Here is a 9,513-nt window from a genome sequence, read left to right on the forward strand (position 1 = left end):
TGCCCGAAAAAAACGCCATACTATACTATGACGTTTTTTATGACATTTTGAGGCCCAAAAAAATGTTGACTTTTTTTGCCCGAAAAAAACGCCATACTATACTATGACGTTTTTTATGACATTTTGAGGCCCAAAAAATTTTTGACTTTTCTTGGCCGATTTTGACGGCATACTATACTATGACGTTTTTTATGACATTTTGAGGCCCAAAAAATTTTTGACTTTTCTTGGCCGATTTTGACGGCATACTATACTATGACGTTTTTTATGACATTTTGAGGCCCAAAAAAATTTTGACTTTTTTTGGCCGAAAAAAAAGCCATACTATACTATGACGTTTTTTATGACATTTTGAGGCCCAAAAAAATGTTGACTTTTTTTGCCCGAAAAAAAAGCCATACTATACTATGACGTTTTTTATGACATTTTGAGGCCCAAAAAAATTTTGACTTTTTTTGGCCGATTTTGACGGCATACAATACTATGACGTTTTTTATGACATTTTGAGGCCCAAAAAAATGTTGACTTTTTTTGCCCGAAAAAAACGGCATACTATACTATGACGTTTTTTATGACATTTTGAGGCCCAAAAAAATGTTGACTTTTTTTGCCCGAAAAAAACGCCATACTATACTATGACGTTTTTTATGACATTTTGAGGCCCAAAAAATTTTTGACTTTTCTTGGCCGATTTTGACGGCATACTATACTATGACGTTTTTTATGACATTTTGAGGCCCAAAAAATTTTTGACTTTTCTTGGCCGATTTTGACGGCATACTATACTATGACGTTTTTTATGACATTTTGAGGCCCAAAAAAATTTTGACTTTTTTTGCCCGAAAAAAACGGCATACTATACTATGACGTTTTTTATGACATTTTGAGGCCCAAAAAAAGTTTGACTTTTTTTGCCCGAAAAAAACGCCATACTATACTATGACGTTTTTTATGACATTTTGAGGCCCAAAAAAATGTTGACTTTTTTTGCCCGAAAAAAACGCCATACTATACTATGACGTTTTTTATGACATTTTGAGGCCCAAAAAAATTTTGACTTTTCTTGGCCGATTTTGACGGCATACTATACTATGACGTTTTTTATGACATTTTGAGGCCCAAAAAAATTTTGACTTTTCTTGGCCGATTTTGACGGCATACTATACTATGACGTTTTTTATGACATTTTGAGGCCCAAAAAAATTTTGACTCTTTTTGCCCAAAAAAAACAGCATACTATACTATGACGTTTTTTATGACATTTTGAGGCCCAAAAAAATTTTGACTTTTTTTGGCCGATTTTGACAGCATACAATACTATGATGTTTTTTATGACATTTTGAGGCCCAAAAAAATGTTGACTTTTTTTGCCCGATAAAAACGCCATACTATACTATGACGTTTTTTATGACATTTTGAGGCCCAAAAAAATTTGACTTATTTTGCCCGAAAAAAATGCCATACTATACTATGACGTTTTTTATGACATTTTGAGGCCCAAAAAAATTTTGACTTTTCTTGGCCGATTTTGACGGCATACTATACTATGACGTTTTTTATGACATTTTGAGGCCCAAAAAAATTTTGACTTTTTTTGGCCGAAAAAAACGCCATACTATACTATGACGTTTTTTATGACATTTTGAGGCCCAAAAAAATTTTGACTTTTCTCTGCCGATTTTGACGGCATACTATACTATGACGTTTTTTATGACATTTTGAGGCCCAAAAAAATGTTGACTTTTTTTGCCCGAAAAAAACGCCATACTGTACTATGACGTTTTTTATGACATTTTGAGGCCCAAAAAATTTTTGACTTTTCTTGGCCGATTTTGACGGCATACTATACTATGACGTTTTTTATGACATTTTGAGGCCCAAAAAAATTTTGACTTTTTTTGGCCTGAAAAAAAAAGCCATACTATACTATGACGTTTTTTATGACATTTTGAGGCCCCAAAAAATTTTGACTTTTTTTGGCCGATTTTGACGGCATACTATACTATGATGTTTTTTATGACATTTTGAGGCCCAAAAAAAGTTTGACTTTTTTTGCCCGAAAAAAAACGCCATACTATACTATGACGTTTTTTATGACATTTTGAGGCCCAAAAAAATGTTGACTTTTTTTGCCCGAAAAAAAAGCCATACTATACTATGACGTTTTTTATGACATTTTGAGGCCCAAAAAAATTTTGACTTTTCTTGGCCGATTTTGACGGCATACTATACTATGACGTTTTTTATGACATTTTGAGGCCCAAAAAAATTTTGACTCTTTTTGCCCAAAAAAAACAGCATACTATACTATGACGTTTTTTATGACATTTTGAGGCCCAAAAAAATTTTGACTTTTTTTGGCCGATTTTGACAGCATACAATACTATGATGTTTTTTATGACATTTTGAGGCCCAAAAAAATGTTGACTTTTTTTGCCCGATAAAAACGCCATACTATACTATGACGTTTTTTATGACATTTTGAGGCCCAAAAAAATTTGACTTATTTTGCCCGAAAAAAATGCCATACTATACTATGACGTTTTTTATGACATTTTGAGGCCCAAAAAAATTTTGACTTTTCTTGGCCGATTTTGACGGCATACTATACTATGACGTTTTTTATGACATTTTGAGGCCCAAAAAAATTTTGACTTTTTTTGGCCGAAAAAAACGCCATACTATACTATGACGTTTTTTATGACATTTTGAGGCCCAAAAAAATTTTGACTTTTCTCTGCCGATTTTGACGGCATACTATACTATGACGTTTTTTATGACATTTTGAGGCCCAAAAAAATGTTGACTTTTTTTGCCCGAAAAAAACGCCATACTGTACTATGACGTTTTTTATGACATTTTGAGGCCCAAAAAATTTTTGACTTTTCTTGGCCGATTTTGACGGCATACTATACTATGACGTTTTTTATGACATTTTGAGGCCCAAAAAAATTTTGACTTTTCTTGGCCGATTTTGACGGCATACTATACTATGACGTTTTTTATGACATTTTGAGGCCCAAAAAAATTTTGACTCTTTTTGCCCAAAAAAAACAGCATACTATACTATGACGTTTTTTATGACATTTTGAGGCCCAAAAAAATTTTGACTTTTTTTGGCCGATTTTGACAGCATACAATACTATGATGTTTTTTATGACATTTTGAGGCCCAAAAAAATGTTGACTTTTTTTGCCCGATAAAAACGCCATACTATACTATGACGTTTTTTATGACATTTTGAGGCCCAAAAAAATTTGACTTATTTTGCCCGAAAAAAATGCCATACTATACTATGACGTTTTTTATGACATTTTGAGGCCCAAAAAAATTTTGACTTTTCTTGGCCGATTTTGACGGCATACTATACTATGACGTTTTTTATGACATTTTGAGGCCCAAAAAAATTTTGACTTTTTTTGGCCGAAAAAAACGCCATACTATACTATGACGTTTTTTATGACATTTTGAGGCCCAAAAAAATTTTGACTTTTCTCTGCCGATTTTGACGGCATACTATACTATGACGTTTTTTATGACATTTTGAGGCCCAAAAAAATGTTGACTTTTTTTGCCCGAAAAAAACGCCATACTGTACTATGACGTTTTTTATGACATTTTGAGGCCCAAAAAATTTTTGACTTTTCTTGGCCGATTTTGACGGCATACTATACTATGACGTTTTTTATGACATTTTGAGGCCCAAAAAAATTTTGACTTTTTTTGGCCTGAAAAAAAAAGCCATACTATACTATGACGTTTTTTATGACATTTTGAGGCCCCAAAAAATTTTGACTTTTTTTGGCCGATTTTGACGGCATACTATACTATGATGTTTTTTATGACATTTTGAGGCCCAAAAAAAGTTTGACTTTTTTTGCCCGAAAAAAAACGCCATACTATACTATGACGTTTTTTATGACATTTTGAGGCCCAAAAAAATGTTGACTTTTTTTGCCCGAAAAAAAAGCCATACTATACTATGACGTTTTTTATGACATTTTGAGGCCCAAAAAAATTTTGACTTTTTTTGCCCGAAAAAAACGCCATACTATACTATGACGTTTTTTATGACATTTTGAGGCCCAAAAAATTTTGACTCTTTTTGCCCAAAAAAAAACGGCATACTATACTATGACGTTTTTTATGACATTTTGAGGCCCAAAAAAATTTTGACTTTTCCTGGCCGATTTTGACGGCATACTATACTATGACGTTTTTTATGACATTTTGAGGCCCAAAAAAATTTTGACTTTTCCTGGCCGATTTTGACGGCATACTATACTATGACGTTTTTTATGACATTTTGAGGCCCAAAAAAATTTTGACTTTTTTTGCCCGAAAAAAAAGCCATACTATACTATGACGTTTTTTATGACATTTTGAGGCCCCAAAAAATTTTGACTTTTTTTGGCCGATTTTGATGGCATACAATACTATGACGTTTTTTATGACATTTTGAGGCCCAAAAAAATGTTGACTTTTTTTGCCCGAAAAAAACGGCATACTATACTATGACGTTTTTTATGACATTTTGAGGCCCAAAAAAATTTTGACTTTTTTTGCCCGAAAAAAAAGCCATACTATACTATGACGTTTTTTATGACATTTTGAGGCCCAAAAAAATTTTGACTTATCTTGGCCGATTTTGACGGCATACTATACTATGACGTTTTTTATGACATTTTGAGGCCCAAAAAAATTTTGACTTTTTTTGGCCTGAAAAAAAAGCCATACTATACTATGACGTTTTTTATGACATTTTGAGGCCCCAAAAAATGTTGACTTTTTTTGCCCGAAAAAAACGCCATACTATACTATGACGTTTTTTATGACATTTTGAGGCCCCAAAAAATTTTGACTTTTTTTGGCCGATTTTGACGGCATACAATACTATGACGTTTTTTATGACATTTTGAGGCCCAAAAAAATGTTGACTTTTTTTGCCCGAAAAAAACGGCATACTTTACTATGACGTTTTTTATGACATTTTGAGGCCCAAAAAAATGTTGACTTTTTTTGCCCGAAAAAAACGGCATACTATACTATGACGTTTTTTATGACATTTTGAGGCCCAAAAAAATTTTGACTTTTTTTGCCCGAAAAAAACGCCATACTATACTATGACGTTTTTTATGACATTTTGAGGCCCAAAAAAATTTTGACTTTTCTTGGCCGATTTTGACGGCATACTATACTATGACGTTTTTTATGACATTTTGAGGCCCAAAAAAATGTTGACTTTTTTTGCCCGAAAAAAACGGCATACTATACTATGACGTTTTTTATGACATTTTGAGGCCCCAAAAAATTTTGACTTTTTTTGCCCGAAAAAAACGCCATACTATACTATGACGTTTTTTATGACATTTTGACGCCCAAAAAATTTTTGACTTTTCTCTGCCGATTTTGACGGCATACTATACTATGACGTTTTTTATGACATTTTGAGGCCCAAAAAAATTTTGACTTTTTTTGGCCTGAAAAAAAAGCCATACTATACTATGACGTTTTTTATGACATTTTGAGGCCCAAAAAAATTTTGACTTTTTTTGGCCTGAAAAAAAAGCCATACTATACTATGACGTTTTTTATGACATTTTGAGGCCCCAAAAAATGTTGACTTTTTTTGCCCGAAAAAAACGCCATACTATACTATGACGTTTTTTATGACATTTTGAGGCCCCAAAAAATTTTGACTTTTTTTGGCCGATTTTGACGGCATACTATACTATGATGTTTTTTATGACATTTTGAGGCCCAAAAAAAGTTTGACTTTTTTTGCCCGAAAAAAACGCCATACTATACTATGACGTTTTTTATGACATTTTGAGGCCCAAAAAAATGTTGACTTTTTTTGCCCGAAAAAAAAGCCATACTATACTATGACGTTTTTTATGACATTTTGAGGCCCAAAAAATTTTTGACTTTTCTTGGCCGATTTTGACGGCATACTATACTATGACGTTTTTTTATGACATTTTGAGGCCCAAAAAAATTGTGACTTTTTTTGGCCGAAAAAAAAGCCATACTATACTATGACGTTTTTTATGACATTTTGAGGCCCAAAAAAATTTTGACTTTTTTTGGCCGATTTTGACGGCATACAATACTATGACGTTTTTTATGACATTTTGAGGCCCAAAAAAATGTTGACTTATTTTGCCCGAAAAAAATGCCATACTATACTATGACGTTTTTTATGACATTTTGAGGCCCAAAAAAATTTTGACTCTTTTTGCCCAAAAAAAACAGCATACTATACTATGACGTTTTTTATGACATTTTGAGGCCCAAAAAAATTTTGACTTTTTTTGGCCGATTTTGACAGCATACAATACTATGATGTTTTTTATGACATTTTGAGGCCCAAAAAAATTTTGACTTTTTTTGCCCGAAAAAAACGCCATACTATACTATGACGTTTTTTATGACATTTTGAGGCCCCAAAAAATTTGACTTATTTTGCCTGAAAAAAATGCCATACTATACTATGACGTTTTTTATGACATTTTGAGGCCCAAAAAAATGTTGACTTTTTTTGCCCGAAAAAAACGCCATACTATACTATGACGTTTTTTATGACATTTTGAGGCCCAAAAAATTTTTGACTTTTCTTGGCCGATTTTGACGGCATACTATACTATGACGTTTTTTATGACATTTTGAGGCCCAAAAAATTTTTGACTTTTCTTGGCCGATTTTGACGGCATACTATACTATGACGTTTTTTATGACATTTTGAGGCCCAAAAAAATTTTGACTTTTTTTGGCCGAAAAAAAAGCCATACTATACTATGACGTTTTTTATGACATTTTGAGGCCCAAAAAAATGTTGACTTTTTTTGCCCGAAAAAAAAGCCATACTATACTATGACGTTTTTTATGACATTTTGAGGCCCAAAAAAATTTTGACTTTTTTTGGCCGATTTTGACGGCATACAATACTATGACGTTTTTTATGACATTTTGAGGCCCAAAAAAATGTTGACTTTTTTTGCCCGAAAAAAACGGCATACTATACTATGACGTTTTTTATGACATTTTGAGGCCCAAAAAAATGTTGACTTTTTTTGCCCGAAAAAAACGCCATACTATACTATGACGTTTTTTATGACATTTTGAGGCCCAAAAAATTTTTGACTTTTCTTGGCCGATTTTGACGGCATACTATACTATGACGTTTTTTATGACATTTTGAGGCCCAAAAAATTTTTGACTTTTCTTGGCCGATTTTGACGGCATACTATACTATGACGTTTTTTATGACATTTTGAGGCCCAAAAAAATTTTGACTTTTTTTGCCCGAAAAAAACGGCATACTATACTATGACGTTTTTTATGACATTTTGAGGCCCAAAAAAATGTTGACTTTTTTTGCCCGAAAAAAAAGCCATACTATACTATGACGTTTTTTATGACATTTTGAGGCCCAAAAAATTTTTGACTTTTCTTGGCCGATTTTGACGGCATACAATACTATGACGTTTTTTATGACATTTTGAGGCCCAAAAAAATGTTGACTTTTTTTGCCCGAAAAAAACGGCATACTATACTATGACGTTTTTTATGACATTTTGAGGCCCAAAAAAATGTTGACTTTTTTTGCCCGAAAAAAACGCCATACTATACTATGACGTTTTTTATGACATTTTGAGGCCCAAAAAATTTTTGACTTTTCTTGGCCGATTTTGACGGCATACTATACTATGACGTTTTTTATGACATTTTGAGGCCCAAAAAAATGTTGACTTTTTTTGCCCGAAAAAAACGGCATACTATACTATGACGTTTTTTATGACATTTTGAGGCCCAAAAAAAGTTTGACTTTTTTTGCCCGAAAAAAACGCCATACTATACTATGACGTTTTTTATGACATTTTGAGGCCCAAAAAAATGTTGACTTTTTTTGCCCGAAAAAAACGCCATACTATACTATGACGTTTTTTATGACATTTTGAGGCCCAAAAAAATTTTGACTTTTCTTGGCCGATTTTGACGGCATACTATACTATGACGTTTTTTATGACATTTTGAGGCCCAAAAAAATTTTGACTTTTCTTGGCCGATTTTGACGGCATACTATACTATGACGTTTTTTATGACATTTTGAGGCCCAAAAAAATTTTGACTCTTTTTGCCCAAAAAAAACAGCATACTATACTATGACGTTTTTTATGACATTTTGAGGCCCAAAAAAATTTTGACTTTTTTTGGCCGATTTTGACAGCATACAATACTATGATGTTTTTTATGACATTTTGAGGCCCAAAAAAATGTTGACTTTTTTTGCCCGAAAAAAACGCCATACTATACTATGACGTTTTTTATGACATTTTGAGGCCCAAAAAAATTTGACTTATTTTGCCCGAAAAAAATGCCATACTATACTATGACGTTTTTTATGACATTTTGAGGCCCAAAAAAATTTTGACTTTTCTTGGCCGATTTTGACGGCATACTATACTATGACGTTTTTTATGACATTTTGAGGACCAAAAAAATGTTGACTTTTTTTGGCCGAAAAAAACGCCATACTATACTATGACGTTTTTTATGACATTTTGAGGCCCAAAAAATTTTTGACTTTTCTTGGCCGATTTTGACGGCATACTATACTATGACGTTTTTTATGACATTTTGAGGCCCAAAAAATTTTTGACTTTTCTTGGCCGATTTTGACGGCATACTATACTATGACGTTTTTTATGACATTTTGAGGCCCAAAAAAATTTTGACTTTTTTTGGCCGAAAAAAAAGCCATACTATACTATGACGTTTTTTATGACATTTTGAGGCCCAAAAAAATGTTGACTTTTTTTGCCCGAAAAAAAAGCCATACTATACTATGACGTTTTTTATGACATTTTGAGGCCCAAAAAAATTTTGACTTTTTTTGGCCGATTTTGACGGCATACAATACTATGACGTTTTTTATGACATTTTGAGGCCCAAAAAAATGTTGACTTTTTTTGCCCGAAAAAAACGGCATACTATACTATGACGTTTTTTATGACATTTTGAGGCCCAAAAAAATGTTGACTTTTTTTGCCCGAAAAAAACGCCATACTATACTATGACGTTTTTTATGACATTTTGAGGCCCAAAAAATTTTTGACTTTTCTTGGCCGATTTTGACGGCATACTATACTATGACGTTTTTTATGACATTTTGAGGCCCAAAAAAATTTTGACTTATCTTGGCCGATTTTGACGGCATACTATACTATGACGTTTTTTATGACATTTTGAGGCCCAAAAAAATTTTGACTTTTTTTGCCCGAAAAAAACGGCATACTATACTATGACGTTTTTTATGACATTTTGAGGCCCAAAAAAAGTTTGACTTTTTTTGCCCGAAAAAAACGCCATACTATACTATGACGTTTTTTATGACATTTTGAGGCCCAAAAAAATGTTGACTTTTTTTGCCCGAAAAAAACGCCATACTATACTATGACGTTTTTTATGACATTTTGAGGCCCAAAAAAATTTTGACTTTTCTTGGCCGAT

The sequence above is a fragment of the Toxotes jaculatrix genome, chromosome 7 (assembly GCF_017976425.1).
Source record: "Toxotes jaculatrix isolate fToxJac2 chromosome 7, fToxJac2.pri, whole genome shotgun sequence".
In the NCBI taxonomy this organism is placed as follows: domain Eukaryota; kingdom Metazoa; phylum Chordata; class Actinopteri; family Toxotidae; genus Toxotes; species Toxotes jaculatrix.